At 40.8% G+C, this 12685-nt stretch overlaps 1 long non-coding RNA gene across 6 annotated transcripts in view; it reads right to left on the bottom strand.

The window, feature by feature from the left end:
* LOC111561292 overlaps positions 1-7213 on the bottom strand; it is a 59524-nt gene extending 52311 nt beyond the window's left edge. For 2 of the 6 annotated variants that reach the window (XR_006600352.1, XR_002743680.2), the window contains exons 1-2: positions 6663-7213; positions 1922-2084 (exon numbers count right to left, since the gene is read on the bottom strand). This is a non-coding gene — a long non-coding RNA (uncharacterized LOC111561292). Of the gene's footprint in view, positions 1-1921; positions 2085-2824; positions 2946-6662 lie in introns of those variants that run through there. The other 4 variants (XR_006600353.1, XR_002743681.2, XR_006600356.1 and 1 more) reach the window with 4 other exon arrangements.
* Positions 7214-12685: the final 5472 nt, after the last annotated feature.

The following is a 12685-nucleotide window of genomic DNA, read 5'->3' as shown; positions in this document are numbered from 1 at the left end:
TAAATTGTCTGCTGTAACTGCCCCCAGTGTGCCTGTCCATCAGAAACCCACTCTTGCAAGAACATTGATTAAAGCCTTGCCTCACTGTGCTCCAAGTCTCTGCATCCTTTCTTTGATTGCGTCAGTGGGCTTATTTCTTATAACCCCCCCATGGCATCTCTTCCTGGCAAGTCAGGCCCAGTCCAGGAGTGGATGACGGAGCAAGCACTTACTAGGTGTACATTATGACCTACAACATCTAAGCTATTCACATGGTGAGATGCTTTTGCTTCTAAAAACAACACTGTACATAATAGTAGAGGCTATGTTGTCAAGGTAAGAAAAATTAAACAGGGGCACCTGGCTGGCTCAGTCCATGGAGGGTGAGACTCTTGATCTTGGGGTGGTGGGTTCATGCCCCACACTGAGTGTAGACACTACTGGAAAAATAAAATCTTAACAAAAATTAAACAAAAACTAGGATAATCAAATGGAACAGTTCACTACAAAAACAGCCATGCCTGCTGTATTCTTAAGTTTTGCTTTTCTCTGATGATTGAGAATACTTCACTTGCCTAACACATGGGCAATTCCCTTCTTTTGTTAATTGAGATAAAAACGACATGTAACGTCGTGTAGGTTTAAGGTATACAATGTGTTGATGTGATACACTTAAATATTGCAACATCATTACCATCGTAGCCTTAGCTGCACATTGCAATTCCCTTTGTATTCAAGTCACAGGTCCCTCACCCAAGGTCCCTCCCTGAGCCTCTCCTCCACATTCCCACAACTGGACCTGTGCCCCTGCTTCATCCACATGACAGCCATCTATTGTATTGACCTCCATCACCACCCTGTGAATTCCTTCCGGGCAAGAACTCATTCTTAACTGCCTCTGTCGCTTCCACCCAAACACCTGGTAGACTCTCACTAAGTGTGTTTTAAATCACTCATTCATTCATTGATGATTTATGGAGTCAAAGAAATCACAAATTCAATTTTAGGCAGCTTTGGAGTCCTGCTAGTCACATCAATTCTGAGAGAAACAAAGTAGCCCCACAGACTTTTCTATCACCCTTAGCTGTTGGGATCCCATGGATTGGGATCCCGTGGACCTCTCAGGCATCGATGAGAGAAATATCAAAGAAGTCATAACGATGCAGTAATGGATATTTTTCCCTTCTGGCTTCCTACTCAAGGGATGTCATTTGTGGTTTCTGAGCTTAGGACCATGGAAAGAGCAATGTGGAGATTGCTTGTGCTCTGGCTTGCTTTAAGGTCACAGTGACCTTGGAACAGACTTCCTATGATCTCTTTTGCCCAAGAAGTAGTTATTGTTACTTGATCCTTATACTCTCGGCCGTGGAAAGGCAGAGAAACTTTCTGGAGTAGCCGTAAGATAAAATATAATTTAAAATTTTTTCTTAATAAGGTAATAAAAATAGTAAAATTAGTTTTTAATTTTGATTCTTTTCTTCTCAAAAGAACACTTTGTTTCAAGATCCCCTGCAGCAAACTTTCAGGAGAGGCATATGTAAATGAACTGCATGACCGTACTCTTTATGTGTCTACCAAATCGGTAGAGGTACGCGGGTGCTTTTATGCATTCTCTTGCCAACTAAACCAAGCTTGCCCAACTGGAAAAGTTCATTTTTGAGAAAATTGGTACAAATTACAGGATACTGTTTCTCAGGGGAAAATATGGACATACACATACGTATACTTGTAGATACATCTATTGAGTCTTCCCTCGAGTCATAATTACTCGTGAAAAGAGATCAAATCAGATTCAGACCATGAGCCCTTGGAGCCCCATTAATCGGCATGTCCAGTTAATAAAGAACAATGAGCTAATTGCTTTTAACTGGCAGCGGTTCACGACAACATTGTCAAAATTCCAGCACCACTTAATCTCGCTTCTGTTTTGTTCTAAGGAGACCTTTTCCACATAGAAGATCTGCGCTACGTTGATTGTCCTGTTTCCAATGCACACATGGGCTTGTGTAACTCCCGGCCAAGCGAGAAATAGGTCAGTAGTCACCGCACTGAAATCTGAAGTACATCCCACGCTGTCGGGCAGATCATAGACACGTACCACTCACCTGTTGAAAGAAGAAAAACACTTTTAGTCAAGAGCAACGTATTCTCCTGAAGATACAGCCTAATGCAGGCAAAAAGCACGATCCCAATTTTTAAAGTACACATTTAAAAAAAAATAAAAAATAAAAAAATAAACACATTTATATTAGACTCTGTGATCGTTTGGCTCTGTTACTGGTTAAATCATTTTCTTCTGCCCCCAAGACTGTTACTTGAATAGCTTAAGCTTCAAGAGTTAAACACACAGACTTTGCTTTCTGGAGGTCTGGGAGTTGAAAATGCCCCTGCTACAAAACCAAAGGTAATTAATTACACAAGAGAAATTTACAGTGGCCAAAAATGACTGAAACACTTAAACTGGAAAGAATAAACTGATAATACTAAACAGTTCTACAGGGTTTTGCATGTCTTTGGAACCAAAACTTTAGGTTCTCAATCACCACATGAGCAACAGATAATGCCTGGAGACTTTCTGAGGAAAGGGAGGTAGAACTAAAAAACTTGAATCAAAAGAGTTTCCAGAAGGTTTTACCCCCTCTGTAAAAGGTAGACTGGAAAAAATAAAAATTAAAAATTAAAAAAATTTTAAAAAGCCACCCAAGAAAAGAAGACTGTTTATCTTGGCTTCAGTTGGAAAAAAATAATTATCTCCCCCCAAAATATGTAGTCATGCACCTATTCCATTGTCTAGAGATGTCTGAGCCAAAAAGGTACCAAATAAACAAACAAACAAAAGTCCTACCAATCTAGAAATATCCTCGGCAGCAGGAGATTAGAAGTCACTCTGGAAGTTGTGCCAGATTCCCACCAAGAAGTCCCACTTGAGATGATTTCACAATCCAAAATTTATAAATTGTCAAAGAAACCATACTGAAAATCATCATAACATCAACACATAGTGGAAGAACTTCAGATAACAAAATTATCAGAGACATAGAACAAGTATGCCAAAATCAAAGGCAAAAGAGAACTTGGACATAAGAAAAGAATAACACTGTTTAAAAAGATAAGATAGATTTGAAAAAAATAAAATACAAGTCATACATATGAAAAATATAATCATTGAAATTAAAAACTTAGAAATGTGAAGCAGCATATTAGACACTGCTGAAGAAAAGATTAGTAAGAAAGAAGTTAACTGTGAGAAAATTGCACAGAAAGCAAGACAGGGAATCAAGGATGTGAAAAACAGGAAAAAGAGGTCAAGAAACATGGAAGATAGAAGTTCAAATATAGTTCTAACATGAGTTCCAGAAAATGAAAATAAAGAGAATGCAGGAAAGAAAATATTCAAAGAGATAATGCCTTATGTTTTACCAGAATTGATAATAATCTGATCCCTTAGTTTCTAGAAGAAAAACAAACTCAAATGGGATTAATAAAAATGTACCTTTTCCTAGCATAGAAAATTCCATTCAGTGAAAATATAAAATAAAATTAGATCCTTATCCTACACCATTTATAAATTCAAGTATAGATAAATTAAGAGCTAAATGGGGGTGGGGAGAAATACTTTAAAGCATTTAGGAGACAAAATTGGGGGAAATAGCTTTATGACCCCAAGATATGAAAAGCTTTATTAAAGAAAAAATTAGGGGCACCTGGGTGGCTCAGTTGGTTAAGCCTCTGACTTCAGCTCAGGTCATGATCTCACGGGTTGTGGGTTCAATCCCCGAGTTGGGCTCTGCACTGACAGCTTGGACCCTGCTTGGGATTCTCTCCCTCTGTCTCTGACCCTCCCTCCCTCCCCTCTGTCAAAACACAAAAAAGTAAAAATTTTTAAAAAGAGAGAAACTCAGCACAGAGCCCACTTCAGATCCTCTGTCCCCCCCCTGCCCCCCTCCAGCTCATGTTCTCTCAAAACAAATAAACATTAAAAAAATAAAAATAAAGAGAAAACTTTTAAAAGAGTTACGAAATTATTTGCTAATTAAAATATAACATTTAAAAAACAAGAAACCACAGCCTGGGGGAAAAAAATATTAGTGGCAAAATATTATAAGGAACTCCTATAAACCACTAAGAAGATAAACAATTTTTAAAAATAAGCAAAATGTGGGAAGCCTGTGTGGCTCAGTAGGTTAAGCAGCCGACTTTGGCTCAGGTGATGATCTCGCTGTCCGTGATTTCGAGCCCCGCGTTGGGCTCTGTGCTGACAGCTCAGAGCCTGGAACCTGCTTCAGATTCTGTGTCTCCCTCTCTCTGCCCCTCCCCCACTCACACTCTGTCTCTGTCTCTTTCTCTCTCAAAAATAAATAAACATTTAAAAAAATAATCATAAAATAAAAATAAGCAAAATGATATAATAATGTAATTCTCAGAACAGGAGACCTGAATGGCCAATAAACATATACAAAGGTTTTTAACTTCAGTACCGATCAGGGAAATATCTATTAAACAATAAGGTATATTATTTCGCACTCATCAGATTGGTCAAAATAAAAAGTTCTGGTAACTGTCAGTGAGAATGCAGAGCAGTAGGGATGCAGTTCCAGAAGACCGTGGAAAATGGGCACAACCACGTTAAGGAACAATTTGGTCATAGCTGGTCTTAGTAAAGATGTGCCTACCTTATGTAGGAGCAATTCCACTCCAACATACTTATCCCTAAGAGATTCTTGCATAAGAGATTTGGAGAAATGTCAGAGAATGTTTAACCTGATGGCTTTTGAAACTGAGAAAAATTTGGAACAACTGAACAACAGGAGAACAGCTGAAAAAGAAAATGTTTGGTCTGTTCACCTAATAAAATGCCAAACATCAGTGAAAGTGAGCGAAATAGAGCTTACCTCTGCCAACATGGTTAAATGCCACAAATACATGATTAAACAAACAAACAAAATTGCTTTAATGTTTGTATTTGAGAGAGAGAGAGGGAGGGAGAGAGAGAATGAGCAGGGGAGGGGCGGAGAGAGAGGGAGACAGGATCTGAAGCAGGCTCCACCCTGACAGCAAAGAGAACCGTGTTCCGGGGCTCGAACTCACAAACGTCAGATCATGCCGTGAGACGAAGTCGGATGCTCAACCAACTGAGTCACCCAGGCGCCCTACAAAAAAAGTTTTTGAAGAAGGACATATGTGGTATGACTCATATAAATTTAAAGGTATGCCAAAAAGATCATAATTTTAAGGCTGTATATGTATAGAGTAAAAGTATGAAAACTGAGGAGGGGTGACAGGGTTTCATGGGGACACCCACTGTCTTTGCAATCTTCTTCTTAATCCAGGCGGCCAGTACGTTGAGTGTTCATCATACTGTCATTTATACTTTTTATAGGTCTACAACAGTTCATCACTTAAAAAAAAATAACTCAAGAGAGATGCAACCACCCTCACCCTTCGTGGAGAAACCTTGAAACAATTTCTGAATCATGATGAATGAGCTGATGTGTACTCTTGGGCCTTGCGAAGCTCTTGGGAAAAATGAAGAAAGCATGTCTGCAACCACTTGGCTTATGAGTAAAGGAACCCTTACTACTTTAAATCATTTTATCTGCTTCATGAAACATTTTAGATTTTAGCATCCCCGTTGGAAGCTCCATGAGAGCATTCAAGCCTTAGAAACCGGGGTTGGGCGTGGGGGGCAGGGAGAGATACTAACTGCACTAAGAAAATTTCTTTTTTTTTTTTTTTAAGTTTATTTATTTTGAGAGAGGGCGCAAGTGAGAAGGCAGGGGAGGGGCAGAAGAGGGAGAGACAGAATCCCAAGCAGATTCCTGGCTGTCAGCACAGACCGCAATGCGGGGCTCACGAACCGTGAGATCATGACCTGAGCCCACATCAAGACTCGGAGGCTCAGTTGACTGAGCCACCCAGGCTCCCCCAAGAAAATTTCTTGTTTTATGCATTCTGATATGGCTTAGATCTTCCAGGTCCCCAAACCAGAATGATAAAATGAAACCAGAACATTTTAAAGAAGTAATTTGCTCAGGAGTATCTATGAGGTTCTCTCACAGGCAAGAGGGCCACATTTTTATTTAAAATACTTCTAGAACGCACTATGAAATTTATTGATACATATATAGGTGTCTCCTCTCTTCATTTCAAAACGCATTGGAAGCACCTAGACCTTTATTCTGAGTGTAATAAAGTCAGGTGCTTGGGATCAGGAAACACGTATTACACAATGCCTACCCACGAGAAGTTTATAAAATAATCTACAAAACCTTTGATCCAAACGTTCCAAGTCCATGTTCTACATTTTACAGACTATCTGCACACTTAAATGGCTGGCTGATGCAAGTACATAGAGAGTAAATCTCATCATCATCAGATATAATATCCATGGGCCCATTTATGCTCACCCCAGAGTGTCCCAGCCACTGACAGAGTCAGCATTAACCTTTCTTGCTGTTCATTTTGTGATCCTTGAAATACATTAAAAAATACAGTTTTGCAATTTCACAGCGACTTCATAGTCCGCTTAGGCATTTTCTTTGCATGCCCTCTCTCCACAGTTGCTAGCCACCTAGAAAGACGTTGTCATGATCACGTCTGGAAAATGACCCTATTCAAAGTATTATGGAACAGTTTTTACATCAGCAATCGCCAATGACAGAAGAGTCCCAGAGGATACTTACTCAGAACAGTCTCACCCGGGTCAGTCTGATCCTGCCCAGGCTGGAGTGAAAAGCTTTCATTTCCATGAAGTCTTGTGAGCCCAGGAATCTTTCTGATGAACTGGTTTGAACTTTGGGAGCCTTCAAGAAGCAAGTAACAGCAAAGCCTGGTCAAGTAAAGTGAGGGTGTGGGGAGGTCAGACGAGACAGCACGGAGCCCAAGGGGAAGTCAACTATAATAGTGGCTTCCGGGTCACTAGATCCAATCTCCTTGAGATGGTTATTGAGTCGAAGGGGGTTTGGTCAAATCACGTTTGTGATCGGTATGTAAGAAATATGTTAGCGGCCCAAAGTCAGTCAACTTCTTTGTGCTGGGGTTACATCTATCAAATATGACAGCACACCTTGAAGGAGTTTAGAGGCTCACCCAATACCCTCATTTTACCTAAGGAGAGATGGGAGGCCAGGTGACTTGCCCAATTACAGCAAAATCGGAAAGCAATTAGCAGGGCTGCTGATAGCAAAAACGGGTCCTTCCCCCGTCCTTGTCCCCCCACCATGCTGGCACAGACGTGTGCGATGAGCTATTGGAAGAGTCTCACCTTCAGGCTGCAGGAGCCAGATGACAGAAGCCCAAACAGGAAACAGTGACCATGGCAACATTTCTAAATATACATCTGGAGGAGGCTCTGTGATTCTTTGATTAGAGAGGTCCGTTAAGAAAAGTATCTGTCCATACACGCTTAAAGAGGCCAACAACGTGCTGTTTTCCCAAAGGAAGGCAAGAGCCGAGAGCACGGGTGACAAGTAGAGTCCCTTCTACTTGTAGGTGGACCCTGAGTCTCGAGCGGGAGAAAGTAGCTTCCTTCAAAGGCTGCCCGAGTTAGAGCTTGTGCTCAGAGATGCCAAAAGTCCAAAAGCAAACACCTAGTTTGAGTAAAGGGAATTAAGAGGGTTGCCCCTGCCCACCCTGGCCACCCCACTGGGAGACACCATCCCCGCAAGAAGTGCCTTCCCAAGCAAGCAGGATAGATCTCCTTTGTGATGTGCCCCTCCACATCATCTGCCCCTTCACCGCCAAGTTTACCTGGCTGAGTTGTCTCCACCTTTTTTTTTTTTTTTTCACTTGTTGCTGACAGTTGCAAGAAGAGGGCTTATTCCATTTTCCCTTCTAGGTAATAAATGTCTTACTTTAATTAGGGGCTTACTCTATGGCAGGTATAGTTCTAAGGGCTTTACACGCATTAATATTTAACCTTCAGCATAACTCTATAAAGTGGATATTACTATTATCCCCATTGTACAGATGAGACACCAAAAGGGGATGGTTTTATATATATAGTACATTCAGGTGGCCCAGTACATTCTATATACTATAGAATGTACTATATATATATATATATATATATATATATATATACATATATATATAGTACATTCAGGACCCAGTACATTCTGTATAGTATAGAATGTAGTGTATATATATATACATATATATATATGTGTATATATATATATATATATATACATATATGTATGTGTGTGTATATATATATATATATATATATATATATATATATATATATATAGTACATTCAGGACCCAGTACATTCTGTATAGTATAGAATGTAGTGTATATATATATATATATACACACATATATATGTGTATATATATATATATATATATATATATATATAGTACATTCAGGACCCAGGTAATTCACCTGTTCAATCCATGTGTAACCCAAAGCAGTGTTCTAATACTTGTGATTTTTTTTTTTCAGGTGACTTAGAAGAAAAATAGTGCCAACGTTGGCCTGTAAAACACTTTATCTCTCTCCATATCTGTATTGGAAGCTGCTCGTGGTTCTCAAATCTTGCGTGGATACCTGTTAAATTTCACCTACACACGTGGTCGACTTTGTGGAAGTCCGAAGGTCCGTCTGCTCTTGAGACATACGGCTGCAGAATAAGAGAAGCACAGCTTCACACACTCTTCGTATTTACCCGCAGGGAGAATTCCTAGCACTTTCAAAACTCTGAGCTAGAATCTGCTTCAGCCAAAAGAAAAACCCATAAATCATTTCCAAAACGTACTTCAATTCACAAAACCGTGTGGTATCTGCAACATCATTTTCTCTTCGATACTAATTCGTATCTTTGTAATGTATTCGCGATTGTATAGTCTGCCTGATGGAAGAAGAATTTCAGGCCCATGAGCATGCTTACCATGATGCTCGTTCTCTCGGCTCTACCTGTTACCTATTTGGGAGCTCAGTAATACATCAGCTAAGAATCTTTTCAGTCGTGCTGCGGGGGGGAAACAAACCCAACCCTGTAGCCATTTATACATTATACATCTCCACTGTAACTTCAAAATCAAAAGGTGAAATGAAGTCAGAGCGGAAATGAAACAACACGTTACGCTCTCTCGTACGTGAATGGACTGGCCCGTAGGAACCAACAAGTTGATATTTCATTCATTTCGGACAGCTCTCGACACCCTTCAGAGACCTGGATATAACAGAGCTGATTTCCTTAGTGTGAAGTGGTAAGGACCTCAGCCCTGAAGCTCAAACTAAAACTGAAAGCCATTTGAGTCACGCTTTTAACACCGGCTCACCACCTCACGTGTCCCCTGCACACAAGCAACAGAGAGGTAGCCCAGGCCAGGTTGATAAATGACAGAAAAACCGGTTCTTATGTAAGAGGCACCGCACACCTCACCCAGTTGCATAATTAAGTATATTTGGCAAGAGATGCCTAACAAGACTGGAGGACCCTGCTTGTTTGTAAGTGTTCCCACAGAAGTAGGGATGGGAACAGACATCAAGAGACACCAGTTCCACGTATTGAAAACCCTCGGAGCAGCCTTTCAATGGGCCATGTCTGAATAAACACCCCACCAATTTGCATGGGTGCTGTCTTAGCCCAGGCGGCCACAGTAAAACACTATCGTCTGGGTGGCTTGCACAACAGACACGTACCTCCTCACAGTTCTGGAAGCTGGAAGTCTGAGGACAGGGAGCCCATATGGTCCAGTTCTGGTGAGGGTCTTCCTCCTGGCTTGTAGATGGTTGCCTCCTTGTTGTGTGCTCACGTGGCCTTAAAGGGTGCATGCACACAGAGAAGCAGAGACATCTCTCTCTCTCTTCCTCTTCTTACAAAGGTACTAATTCCATCATGGAGGTGCCATATTCCATCATGGAATCCCCATACACGGAGAAAAAGAGACATTTCTCTCCCTCTTCTTACAAGGGCACGAATTCCATCATGGTGGTCCCATATTTATAACCTAATCAAAGCCCAATTACCTACTGACGGTCCCACCTCCAAATAGCATCCCATTGGGGGTTAGGACCACAACTTATGAACTTGAGTGGGACACAAACATTCAGTCCATATTAGGTGCCTATATTAGGGAAGACCCGAATTCTTAAAAAATCATTCTTTTGTCTTTTTCCTTTTAAAACCAATCTTCAAAAAGTGAATCTTTGCCCATTGCCTTTCCCTCCTGGCCCTCTGCAATTGAGGGACTTACACCATCAGCCAAGATTCTGGAGGCTTTCTTTTCAGACAGCAAATCTAAATGGCCTTCTTCAGGCTTCACCGTGCTTGATCCCTTTGTAGGGAAGCCTACCTTCCTCTCTCAAACTCTCTCATCCACAAATATAATAGAAAGTTCAGAAACAAACCAATTGGGGTTCCAATTTGGGTCGTAGACAATTACAAGTTACTTAATTCCTGAATCTCAGTTGCTTTCTTCACTTACAAAAATAAGAATATTTTTTGCGTACCCTCAGGAGATTTGTGTGGATTAAATGAAATAAGGCAATGAAGGCACCGACCACTAGGTCATCTGCAAGTGATTAGTTTTTCTTCTCTCTACAGCCTTGTTCTTGCCGCTGAGTGCTGGCCCATAATTTCCATTCGCCTTTGGCACACCTCCACCTGGACTTCCAACTCAACTTGTACAAACCTAAGCTAATACATTCTTCTACTCTTGCTTACTCTCCCATAGCTGATTTGGGGCTAATGGCATCAGCTCTCTTCCTATCCCCTAGGCCAGAATTCTAACGATAATGAAATTAATGGAGCTGTAAGAACAAAGGACTTACTTAGAATTGGAACATCACCCTGTCTGTGTCTATCAGCCACAGAAACATTCCAGCACCCAGGCAAGCCTTATGAATGTGTCCCTCTGAGTGTTTAAACCAGTGGTTTTCCAAGTGGGGTCCCCAGGCCAGAAGCAACAGCATCACCTAAAAACTTGTTGGAAAGGTGAATTCTTGGCCCTCCTCAGATCCACAGGATCAGTTACTCAGAATGGGACCCAGTATTTTCCAGGTAATCAGGGTACAAACTAAAGTTGGAGATCTAGTGGTATAAACAACCCACTATCCTGGGCTTTAGCCGAAAACAAATATTTAAATATTGCATACAGTCCATGAATATTTAAACATTAGTGTACTTTAATTCGGTCAGTATACAACAATTTATAATTGTATAACAACCCGTAAAACAGTCATTATCTTGGTCTATTTTATTCCATTATAAAAAATTCAGATGTAATCTTGGTGCTATGAGACCAAAAATATTTCCATTTCCTATCCATAAATGCAAACTATTTAAAGAAAGACTGAACACGTACCTAGCTTAGCTCTGCCAGAAGAGTATTTGCAAGAAACAAAAGGTAACTTACAGAAGCAGATTCCCACTTGAACCTCTTACACAACAATAAAGTAAAACTACCTTTAGGAATGGAAAGGCTGAATTTGTTTTTACTTTAATGTGAAACTCCTCCTCCCCATGATCTAAATAGCATGCGATACACATGATCGGTGACATTTCAGAGGCCAGGATATGCAGAGGAAGAACTTAGCTATTTAAATATACTGTGTTAATTGCTGTCTCCAAAGAGATTAGGTTAAAATAATTGGTACATAAAAATGCCTTTAGAGACTCAGGAAACCTCAGCTCTACTTTCCAACTAGTAGAACAAGGACGCATTAACAAGATAGATTTAAATTGGAGAGCTGCAAGTTCCTTCACAAGATAATGGATCATACAGCAAGGGGCAAGGCAACATCACCACCAAAGGCACCCTGGAAATATTGAGGGGGTGGGAGGGAGGGTGACTGCTAACCACAGAAACGGCCCCAGCATCCACATAACCTGTGAATGACAGTCAACAACGAAGGGTTTCAGAACAATGAAATCAAACAAAGAAACATGACCACCCGTTGTTTATGAAGGCTTGTTTTCTCAAAGGATTACCATCTAGCTAAAAATCAACCGGGTAGAGAAGATTTTACCTTTTTAAGGTCATTCAGGTTAAGTTATTTCTACGCACAGGATTGTAAGACATGTAGTACGAGCAAATTAACACCCATCAGGGCTGAAAAGGTGCCTCTTGTCTGCCTCCAATTTACTCGCCTTCTATTACTACTGACTTCAAGTCACTGAGCAGATGCTGAATATATTTCAACAACATTTACTTACTGGTTGCATTTAGGTATGTAGTCAAGTAATTTTTTTTTAATGGTTATTTATTTTTGAGAGAGACAGAATACAAGCAAGGGAGGGGCAGAGAGAGAGGGAGAAACAAGAATCCAAAGCAGGCTCCAGGCTCTGAGCTGTCAGCACAGAGCCTGACACGAGGCTCGAAACCATGAACCTAGAAATCATGATTTTAGCCAAAGCCGGATGGCTCAACTGACTGACCCACGCAGGCCCCCCGTGTAGTCATGTAATTTGGTCTCAGGTATCAAATGGACCCTTTCCCCTGTTTCCCCACAGTTCAGCAGGAAGCAGGGTTACAACTTCACGGAGTCTCACTGTCATTTTGGGAACGCTGGGAAGGAAGAACCACATGCTGAATACCTCAGAATTCCTACTGCACATGCCCAGAACGTATCCTTGGTCTTTAAGAAGGCCAGTTTGCTCCCAATTTCCCTGTGTAGCCACTGCTGTTAATGCACTGGAAATATCCTGAAATCCTCAAAGGAAATTCTGGTATTAGAGAGATAAAAGCTTGGGGCG

This window comes from Felis catus, chromosome B4, assembly GCF_018350175.1.
Source record: "Felis catus isolate Fca126 chromosome B4, F.catus_Fca126_mat1.0, whole genome shotgun sequence".
NCBI lineage: Eukaryota > Metazoa > Chordata > Mammalia > Carnivora > Felidae > Felis > Felis catus.
Note: the sequence above shows the minus strand (reverse complement) of the source record. Positions and strands in the feature narration are given on the sequence as shown.